An 11747-nucleotide genomic window follows, 5' to 3' on the forward strand; every position below is an offset into this window, starting at 1 on the left:
CTTGACGGGATATATATACTCAAGGTATGTGATCCTTTTATATACCCAATGGTATGGTGTCAAGGGTGTAGCATTGTTGCCCATTATTCATGACTACATACAAGGTTAGACAATTAGCCATGAGGTGGATGGAATATTGTCGTGAGTGGGTACAAAAGTGTAATGCAAATAGTACCACCACCTATTCTCTGAATGCCATAAAGTGCGCAAACCTCCTCAAGGGTGCTGGCACAATAATGGTCATCCTCATTGTGCGATTGTGCTTTAAGTGTTCTTGTATAGAAAGTGACTATCATGTGGTCTCATAATACTTAATATATCGTGCACAAACCTCCCCGAGGGTGAAAGCATGAAAGGGAGCATCCTTGTCACATGATTCTACTTTGAGAATGATGATGATTCCATTAGTGCATACAATTACAAACATGGGTTAACCAAACTTGTCTTCATACAAATACATCAAAAGAGAATATTCTTGCATTCAATGGTAACATCTGATGTTGGAAGTTTGACATATATTCCCCAGTGGAGTCACCACTGCAAGGGTAATGAACGAGAGGGGGTTGAGAGAGATGGATCAGCATCCGTGAGCCCCACACCACCATATCACAGCTCAGGAGAATACGTGGAGCCCTATGTCGTGGGAAACAAGGGCATATTACCATTTTGGGTTTGTTTTTTAATAATAATATAATGGCTAATTCAAGGATTGGGAATCATAAAAATTAGGAGTTGCCACCTAGGGTTAGGGCCTAGGACCCGGGTGTAGACCTGTTCCATAGGAATGGACCCGAGATTGACTCGATCTAGTCTAGAGATTTAGGGTAAGAGTAAGGTTGTAAAGTTAGGAAGGGGTTAGGCACCCAATTCACCCAGCTGAATTGGTCTTCCTATTAGACGCATGAATTCAAATATTCCCCAATATATTTTAACCCACATGTGTGACTAACATTTAATATACAACATTAAACAAGCACTATATCAAATAAAATATCTACATTAGGCTTGCTCTGTTAAGAAATTATACTTAACCTGGATCCCTATTTTGGGTCAAGAGTGGTGGGCCCCGGTTGATGCATACATGATCCTGATGAAGGCTCCTGAATCAGGTGGGAACAACCTTGACCGCTCACTCCTTTTCTTTGGAGAATTTAGGCCTTCAATGATATTTCAAAGTTTTAGCACGTCTCTCAAGGACCTTCGAGAATTTTTTCGGAACTCCAACATACGAAAGAAAAAGCCGAACCCACTCAGGCAGAACTTCAATGTGTGGAAGCAAAAGTCGGATGACTTAGGCAGAACTTCAGCCTCGAATCTAATGACAAACGTCAAGTTAGGACCACCAGGTTACGCTAAAAAAGGCAAGGGTTGGTGGTTATATGAAAGGGCATACCAAAAATGGCAAGGGAGGTTGCTACTTTGGGAAAGGATCATTTCCTTCACACTAGGCTTTCTCAGACCAAAAGAGGGGGAATCTCTCCATATTCCTTTCACACACTAAAGCGATAAAAATGGGCACTATTAATAGGCATTCGGATCAAATTGGCTTATCTGCCAAAAATGGAATATTTTTTTTGCCGGTCCGCCAACATAAAAGGTAGTATTTCACTGGAGCAGCAAAAAATTGCAGTTTTTTCAAATGGAATCTGATGGGCCTCCAAAATTTTAGGACAAGCACAGTCCGATCTACCCTATTCTGACTTTTGAGAGCGATTCTGGGAGATCCTTCGGTCCAATTTTCCCATGCGATATATCATCGAAATCGTATTTTCGAACATATCCAATAGCATGGGTTTCAAGCTACTTTTTTGCTCGTAAAATTTGAGAATAGCAAGGAAGGGTTTTCTGCCTATTATGAATTGGAGGTTTTCCTACAGTACTTATTCATGTCATTCTTGCACTATTAGAGAGTACCTAGAATCGATTCTTCAATATATAACACACTAATGTCACATACCAGAAGATTAGGTAGGTTCTCAAGCTGGATTAGGGTTTTGGATCAGATTAGGGTTTCAGGTAACTACTGGTGATGAACACATTTATGTGTGAAATCTTAGGATATAAGAATGGATCTTTACATACTTATAATGGAGCTACCTTGGGTTTTACTCTCTTTTAATAGATTTTGTATTTTAAATGCCTTAAGGACTATCAGGTGTCATATCTCCAATTTTACGCAAAAAGGTCCCCTTTTTGTTCATGGTTCTGAATAGGACGAAATTCTGAGCAAGATGGATATGTTGCATTAAAAGTACACATTCGTTTTGGCACCCGTACAAGCGATTATTCTTTTAGGGTTAGAAAAAGAATAATGAAACAGAGTAGAACCGAGATGTAAGCCCAAACCTTCTACAACTGTCCCAGGGGTATAAGAGAATTTTCTAGATTCCAACAAAGTAAGAGGGACCACACTTGGGTGCTACACTCTCTCTCCTTCCCCTTAGGCGCTTTTCTCTTTTTTGGAGATTTTGTGTCTCCTAATTTCCACTTAAAGACAAGGGGCATAGATGAAAATTCCATATCAATTAGAAAATTGTCCAAATTGGTCAAAGCAAGGAAGGAAATTTGGCCACGTGGGGTTGTGCGCAAGTTTGAAGAAAAGAAGAGGAAAAAAAGAGAATCTTTCCTATTTTATCTCTCAATCCAAACCAAATAGGAAACCCACCAACCAAATTCTTTTCTTTCCTTTTCTCCTCTATTTTCTCTTCTTTTCCTCTTCTCTTCTCCCCTCCACCTCATCACACGATCCAAGAGGGGCCCACACTTGGACATTCTCTTGCTTTTTCCCCAATTTTCTCTCTTTTCTCTTTTCTCTCCTATTTTCCACATCATCAAAAAGAATCTCAAAACAAAATCCCCTATACTAGGAAACTAAAATCGTTGGACCTTCCCATTCCCTATATAAGAGAGACAACCAAAGGGGGAGGGCTCACTTCTTTTTTAGGGTTTTCTCTTTTCCTCTTTTCTTCTCTAGGTTTCATTATGCTCTAGTTCTAGCCTTAGTTCCTCTTTACTTTTGCTTTAAACACTTTTGTAATTTGGTTTAATTAAATTAATGCAAAACCTTTACTTTTATTGTTCATGCTATTCAAGTTATTCAAGTTGTGATAATTTTAATTCTCTAGTTCAAGGCTTAAATCTAGGTGACAAGATCCAAGCTTTGGAGCATCTCTGTTCAAGTGCAAGTTTTGCTTTAAGATTTGTTTTCTCCAGGCCTAGTAAATTCATATTTGATTTATTCCAGATCTGATTTTTAGGGTTGGTAGTATTTCAAATTGATCATGTTTAATTCAAGGATTGAAGTTCAGGTAAGTAGACTTCTACAGTAGTCTTCTCATCTCCCCTCTCATTCCCTCTTCTTACTACCTGTTCATTCTTAATTTAGGATTTTAATTTTCAATTTTACTTTGATGTTTTCCCTTTCCCCCAAGGTCTTTGGCTAGACTATGTGTTGACTTTGCCCCTCTCTAGCTATGGAACCATCCTTTTAATTTTCTTACTTATATTACATCCCTTTCCCTAAAGCTAAGTAGATAAGCCCTTATAAGAGTATTCCCTAGTCAAGTAGTGGAACTCGTACTATTGGCGGTGCATCCCTTGGGCTAAGTAGAGATACTTACTTTTGTGCCCCTCTCTGGCTTTATTTCCCTTTTATTTTATTTATCATTTTATTTTACTTTTAATTATTTAATTTTTATCTGCATGGTCTGAAGTATTTAAATTCTTAGATGTGTTGGTTAGGACGCTTTTAGATGCATTTATTTTAGGGGAGTAGTTAGAAGTATATCACCATAATTAATCGATACACTTTTGTGTTACTAAAGGAAGCAAAAAATAAAGAGACTGCTCTCCTTATGTTCGACCCGTAACTACATTGATCCGTACGCTTACGGATTACTTTTAAATCTCAAACAAGTTTTTGGCTCCGTTGTCGGGGAGACAATTCTATATTATTTTTTACTTTCTTTTGGTAAATTTGAGTGCTTTATTTTCTTTTTCTTTCATCATTTATTGAATTCTTGAGAAGAGTAACTTGCAATAATAGTTGTATCGGTGTAGGTTGCTAAGCCTCACAGTATAGTAAAGACAGGTTTCGTCCTGAAGTAGTACCTCAGGAATTGAGCAACCCCGGATCCCTGCCAGTAAGCTCATAAAAAGCCACAAAAAAATCAAAAAAATATATATTTTCGATTCTTTTGTTCTAGTCTTATTCTAGTTGTGGATAGTGTCCTGTTGTATGAGTGTCAGGTGGGTACATAATACTGAGAATTAGTTAGAAAGAAAAGATCCAACAAGTAGTGACCCTATACGTATACTTTCGTCAATACCTTTTAATATGGAAGACCAACAACAAAACCCTCCACCTAAATCTCTGAAAGATAGGTTCTACCCTGTTAGAGTAGCTCAACCTTCCTGCATAGTTCTACCATAAGCCCAAGACAATAATTTTGAGTTAAAATCTCAGTACATCACTATGTTGCCCCACTTTCATGGGCTGACCTCTGAAGATGCATACCTATTCCTCAAGGAATTTAAAGGGGTATATGTTCTAATTAAGATCCAACAGCTTTCTGATGATGCTATTAAGCTTAGGTTCATCACTTTTACCATGAAAGATCAAGCTAAGAAGTGGTTGTATGAGTTACCTACAAATTCCATAACCACATGGGAACAGTTCACGGTTGTCTTTCTCAATCAATTTTTCTCAACTCATAAGATCAATAAGCTTAGAAATGATATCCTTCAGTTTAGGTAAAAGTCTTATGATTCCTTTTCTAAACTCTTAGAGAGATTCAACGATCTACTCCAAGAATGCCCTCACCGTGGCCTAGACTTATGGCATTTATGCCAAATAATTTATGAGGGTATTAATTACCCAACTAAACAAATGACAGAGTCTATGTGCCTTGGGGGATTCACATCCTTTATAGATAAAGGAAAAGTATGAGAATTCTTACTTGGCTTAGCTGACAAAACCTATGAGTGAAAGTCAACCCAAGAGAGTGAAAAAACTATAGGAGGGAAATGATATTTTGTGGATGAGTAAATAATCAAGGAAGCCCACTTGGATAGCCTAATCAAAAGGATTGAGGCTATTGTTCCTAAAGAGCCATCATCAGTCAATATAGTTAAGATGTGCAATTGGTGTCAGTCCCCTGGACATGTTATAGAAGAATGTCCCAACACCTCTGGGGTCACTTCCAATGACAATGTTAATGCTTTATATCAAAATAATCCATATAGTAACACTTACAATTCAGGATGGAGAAATCACTTAAATTTTCCCTGGAACTAGGGCAACCAAGTAGGGCCTTCTAATTTCCATAATCAAGTTCAACCTAAACCCCAAAGGCCTCAACAGCCTTTTGCCCCAAATATTTTTCCTAGGCCAAAATGTAGGACCTCAGGCTAGTTTTCCTAGGCCCTGTCTCCTATCATCTTATTAGCAACCCTCTGGGTTTATCAACACTGGAGAGACAAGTAGATTGAGTGACTTGGAGAAAAATATGGCCTTCCTCATGGCAAGCCATCAAAATCTTACGAGAGAATTAACCCAAGTTGTCTTAATTTTGCATAAGAGGGAGAAAGGAACATTGCCCAGTCAACCAAAGCCTAACCCTAGGCATCAGCTTTTTAGTTCACAAGCACCCATTAATACATCACTAAATGTGGTACAAAGTCAGACCAAACAAGGGCCCTCTAACCAATGTCATACTGTTTATGCCCTTAGGCGTAGTCGAGAGTACCAACAGAGTGTTCCTAAATCTTTCCCATCTATTACTCTTATTAACTCTCCTTCTGTTGAGGACACAAGTGTGCCTCTTGTTCCAAGTTCGTCTGATGAACCTAAAGCAACTAAAGATGATTTGGTTGAGGAAATCAAACATGATTCTTCTGAAAAAGAGCAAATCCTTAACAGTTCTTATGTTCTCCCTGTACCCTTTTTAATCGCTTGGTAAATAAATAAAAAAAGATCCCTCTTTTGGATGCTATATTCCATATCCCTACCTATGCAAAAGCTCTGAAAGATTTGTGTACTCACAAATGTATCACTAGTGTGCCCAAAAAGGTGTTCTTGGCAGGTAACATTAGTTCAATAATTACTTAGCCTATAGCAGCAAAGTATAAGGATCTAGGGAGCCCTACCATAGCTGGTGTCAAAGGCAACACATACATTGAGCATGCCTTACTTGACCTTAGCACAGATGTGAATCTTTTGCCTTACTATGTGTATAAGCAACGAGGACTGGGAGAATTGAAAGCCACTGGAACTACTCTTTAGTTGGCAGATAGGTCTATTAAGATTCCTAAAGGGATGGTTAAGGATGTCTTAGTTAAGGTGGGGAAATTTATTTTTCCTGTTGATTTCATTGTGTTAGATACTAAGCCCTTCTCAACCAAGGATGAGATCCCAATAATTTTAGGAAGACCATTCCTGGCTACCAGTAATGCATTAATCAATTGTCAGAATGGTTTCCTAAAGATATCTTTTGGCGACAAAACTGTTGAATTTAACATGTTTAGGATGGACAAGCAACCACATATGGAAGAGGAGATCAATATGCTTGAGGATTTATTTTCCTGACGATTTAATTACCAACTTTGATATTGATTTTGATTCAGAATTTGAAGATATATGGATGAGTTGGATGATGACAGTGAAATTTTTTTTTCTGAAGTCTTGAATCTTTGCACACCTATGGTGCCCTTAGGACCCCTTTCCAATTCCATTCGCAAACCTTCTATAGTGGAGCACCCTAAGCTAGATCTTAAGGAGTTACCATCTAATTTGAGGTATGCTTTCTTAGGGCCTGACCAGACTCTTCCAGTAATAATTTCTTCATATTTGACTTCTAGCCAGGAAGAAGGATTACTTAAAGTGTTAAAAGACAATAAAGAAGCCCTAGGTTGGACCATGGCTTATATCAAGGGTATAAGTCCTTTTATTGTACAACATCATATACATCTTATGGAGGATTCCAAATCATCCATGGAATCCCAAAGAAGAGCTAACCCAGTGATGATGGAAGTCATTAAGAAAGAGATCCTAAAGTGCTTGAATCATGGAATAATTTATCATATTTCTGATAGCTAATGGGTAAGCCCAGTTCATGTAGTACCCAAGAAGTCTGGTGTTACTGTAGTTCCAAATGCCAATAATGAATTAATTCCAACCTGTGTCCAAACAAGGTGGAGAGTGTGCATAGACTATACGAAACTTAATGCTACAACCTGGAGGGACCACTTCCCTTTTCCATTCATTAACCAGATGTTAGAGAGGTCAACTGGATATGAATACTATTATTTTCTTGATGGATATTCTGGCTATAACTATATCCCAATTGCTTTAGATGACTAACATAAGACCACTTTTACATGTCTATATGAAACATTTGCTTAAAGATGTATGCCCTTTGGACTTTATAATGCCCCCTGCTATATTCCAACGATGTATGATGAGCATTTCTTCTGACATGGTCAAAAAAATTTTAGAGGGATTTATAGATGACTTTTTGATTCATGGGAATACCTATTCTAAGTGTCTTCATCATCTTTCTCTAGTTTTGAAAACATGCATGCATATCTAAGGATTTGATTTTGAATTGGGAGAAATGCCATTTTAGGGTTAAATCTGGTATTGTTTTAGGCTACGTAGTATCCAAGGAAGAAATTAAGGCAGATAGAGCCAAAGTGAATTTAATTGATGATTTACCATCTCCCCAATCTATTAAGGATGTTCAATTTTTTTTTTGGGCCATGCTGGCTTCTACAGAAGGTTTATTAAGAACTTTAGTCAGTTAGCCCGACCTCTGACTTCACTACTTGCCAAAGATCAAACTTTTAAGTTTTCTAAAGATTGCCTAGAATCCTTCAGAAAACTTAAGAAGGAGTTGACCAATGCACCCATTGTTCAATCACTTGATTAAATAGAACCTTTTGAATTGATGTGTGATGCTTTAATTTTTTCATAGGAGCGATTTGGGTTAAAGGATTAATAAGTTGCCCACTGTCATTTATTATGCTAGTAGGACCCTAAATGATGCACAACTCAACTATACAATCACTGAAAAGAATTTTTAGCTGTTGTGTTTACGCTAGAAAAGTTCTAGTCTCACTTAGTTGGTTTACATGTGGTGGTGTATACTGATCATTCCACTCATAAATACCTTGTTCAGAAGAAGGATGCCAAAGCTCGTCTCATTAGGTGGGTTTTACTTTTACAAGAGTTTGATTTGGAAATTAAGGATAAGAAACGAGTTGAAAACTCAGTTGCTGACCATTTATCCCAGCTTCCCAATTCCTTGACTGTCGATTCTTCAGTCAACGAGAAATTTCCAGGTGAACAGTTACTTGTAGTTTCCAGTGAACAATGGTTTGCTGACATTGTCAACTTCTTAGTTTCAGGTGTAACTCCAGGTCACTGGTACACCCAAGATAGGTATCAATTCCTTTCCCAAGTTAAGCATTTCTTTTGGGAGGATCCTTATATTTTTAAAGTTTGTCCTGACAAAATTATAAGACGTGTGCTAGATTATGAGCATTGCTCAATTTTATCTTTTTTCCATGATCATGCATGTGGTGGACACTTTGGACCTAAGAAGACTGTCTAAAGATTCACAATGTGAATTTTATTGGCCCACTCTTTTTAGAGATGCTTTTGATTTTTACAAGGTTTATCTTGCCAGTCTTTTGGCCATATCAATAAGAGGAACGTGATGCCCCTCAACCCTATTTTGATAGTTGAGATCTTTGATGTGTGGAGCATCGATTTCATGGGATCATTCCCTAATTCCTTTAGGAAGTTGTACATACTTTTGGCCATTGATTATGTTTCTAAATTGATAGAGGCCATATCTTGTAAATCTAATGACCACAAAGTGGTGGTCAAGTTTCTCAAAGAGAACATTTTTTTCCCGCTTTGATACACCACATGCTATAATTAGTGATGAGGGTGCTCATATTTGTAATCGACCTTTTGAGGCCTTGATAAAAAAGTATGGGATCACCCATAAGTTAACTATCCCTTATCACCCCCAAACTAATGGCCAAGTGGAGTTGTCTAATAGACAGATCAAATAAATCTTAGAGAAAACTGTTGATCCCAACCGTAAGGATTGGTCCCTTAGGCTCATTGACGCCTTGTGGGCCCATCATATTGAATTTAAGACTGACCTTGGTCAGTCTCCCTACCGTTTGGTGTATGGAAAAGTCTATCAGTTACCAATTGAATTAGAGCATAAGTCCTTTTGGGCCATCAAGAAGCTCAACTTTGATTTGTCTGATGCTGGAATTCATCGCAACTTTAACCATCTGAGTTGGAGGAACTTAGGAATGATGCCTATGAAAGTTCTAGGATTTACAAGGAAAAGTCTTCCATGATAAGCACATTCTGCGTAAATCTTTTGCAATTGGTAATAAGGTCTTATTATACAACTCTCGATTGCACATTTTCCCTGGTAAGCTTAGATCCTGATGGGATGGCCCGTTTATTGTACATAATGTATATCCCTATGGGGCTGTGGAGATTCTGAAGCTAGGAAACGAGGTAATTTCGAAGGTGAATGGTCAGCTTTTAAAACCATTCCTCGAGCTTCCTACTTCTGCTCTGGAAGAGGTCATGGATCTTCATGAACCTCTTTACACAAATGACTAACTCTTACCCAGGTATGATCCCCTTGCATTGTCTTCACTTTTAAATATTTTCATACATTGAGGACATTGCATGAGTTAAGTGTGGGGGAGGAAAACCAGTTTCCTTTTGTTTTTGTTATTGTTTTTTCTTTTTCTTTTTTCCTTTTGTTCGTTTTTCTTTCTGTTTTTGAGCTTTCTAAGGATATAAGTCCTACTTTGGCTTTTGGTTAATGATCATACCATTTGGTTGCTTGATGTATGAAAGTAAGAGTTTTGATTAAGGTACCCATCTTGAACGCATAAAAACCCTGTTGAAAAAAAAAAAAAGCCTGTGTCTTGAGGTGGGACTCTCTTTTGAAAAATAAGAAACCCTTGTGTTACGGTGTTCAACCATATGTAAGTATGTGGGTTCCTTATACTCTTGATTTAGAGTTAAGACCTTCTTTTTAGATTGGCATGAGTTGAAAAATACACAAGTTTAAATGAAGTGTGGAAAATAATATAAATGAAAAGTAAGAGTTGAATTCCTTGGAACTAGACAGGGCATTATGCCTTAGGAAGCAGGGTGTCTTGATCAAAACTCATAGAGAAAAAATTTCTAAAAGAACTCTAGCATCACTGTCTATATGGGCATATGAAAAAAGCGAAGTGGTGGAAATTCCAAATCAATTAGAAGATTGTCCAAATCGGTCAAAGCAAGGAAGGAAATTCGACCAAGTGGGATTGTGCACAAGTTTGAAGAAAAGAAAAGAGAAAAAAAATGAGAATCTTTCCTATTTTATCTCTCAATCCAAACCAAATAGGAAACCCACCAACCAAATCTTTTTCTTTCATTTTCTCCCCTATTTTCTCTCCTTTTTCTCTTCTCTTCTCCCCTCCACCTCATCACACGATCTAAGAGGGGCCCACACTTGGACGCTCTCTTGTTCTTTCCCCTATTTTCTCTCCTATATTCCACCCCATTAACAAGAATTTCAAAAAAAATCCCCTAAACTAGGAAACTGAAATCATTGGACTCCCTATTCCCTATATAAGAGAGTCGACCAAAGAGGGAGGGCACACTTCTCTTTTAGGGTTTTCTTTTTTCCTCTTTTCTTCTCTAGGTTTCATTATGCTCTAGTTCTAGTTTTAGTTCTTCTTTGCTTTTGCGTAAAACACGTTTTAAATTTGGTTTCATTAAATTAATACAAAGTCTTTACTTTTATTGTTCATGCTATTAAAGCTATTCAAGTTGTAATAATTTTAATTCTCCAGTTCAAGGCTTAGATCTAGGTGACAAGATCCAAGCTTTGGAGCATCTCTGTTCAAGTGCAAGTTTAAGTTTAAGATTTGTTTTCTCCAAGCCTAGCAATTTTAGATTTGGTTTATTCCAGATCTAGTTTTTAGGATTGGTAGTATTACAAATCGATCAAGTTTAATAATTCAAGGATTGAAGTTCAGGTAAGTAGGCTTCTAAAATAGTCTTCTCATCCCCCCTCTCATTCCTTCTTACTACCCATTCGTTTTTAATTTAGGATTTTAATTTTCAGTTTTACTTTGATGCTTTCTCTTTCCCCCAAGGTCCTTGGCTAGACAATGTGTTGGCTTTGCCCCTCTCTAGCTATGGAACCATCCTTTTACTTTTCTTATTTATATTGCATCATTTCCCTAAAGTTAAGTAGATAAGCCCTTGTAAGAGTACTCTATGGTCAAGTAGGGAAGCTCGTACTATTGGCGGTGCATCCCTCGGGCTAAGTAGAGATAACTATTTGTGTGCCTCTCTCTAGCTTTATTCTTCTTTTATTTTATTTATTTTATTTCAATTATTTTCTTTTACATTTTATCTCCGTGGTTTGAAGTATTTAAATTCTTAGATGTGTTGGTTAGGACTCTTGTAGATGCATTTGTTTTAGGATGGTAGTTAGAAGTAGATCATCATAATTAATCGATACACTTTCGCATTACTAAAAGAAGCCAAAAATAAAGTGGTTGCTCTCCTTGTGTTTGACCCGTCGCTACACTGATCTGTACGCTTGTGGTTACTTTTAAATATCAAATAGCTGGGTTCAGGGTTGGATTAGGGTTTTGGATTAGATTAGGGTTTTGGGTCACTGTTGGGTTTAGGGTTGGATTAG

The 11747-nt window shown here is 37.5% G+C and overlaps 1 non-coding gene across 1 annotated transcript; it reads right to left on the reverse strand.

The window, feature by feature from the left end:
* Positions 1-4723: 4723 nt before the first annotated feature.
* LOC122068506 lies at positions 4724-4830 on the reverse strand. The gene has a single exon (XR_006137132.1). It is a non-coding gene; the product is annotated as a small nucleolar RNA R71 (small nucleolar RNA).
* Positions 4831-11747: the final 6917 nt, after the last annotated feature.

The sequence above is a fragment of the Macadamia integrifolia genome, unplaced genomic scaffold (genome assembly GCF_013358625.1).
Source record: "Macadamia integrifolia cultivar HAES 741 unplaced genomic scaffold, SCU_Mint_v3 scaffold402, whole genome shotgun sequence".
Lineage (NCBI taxonomy): Eukaryota > Viridiplantae > Streptophyta > Magnoliopsida > Proteales > Proteaceae > Macadamia > Macadamia integrifolia.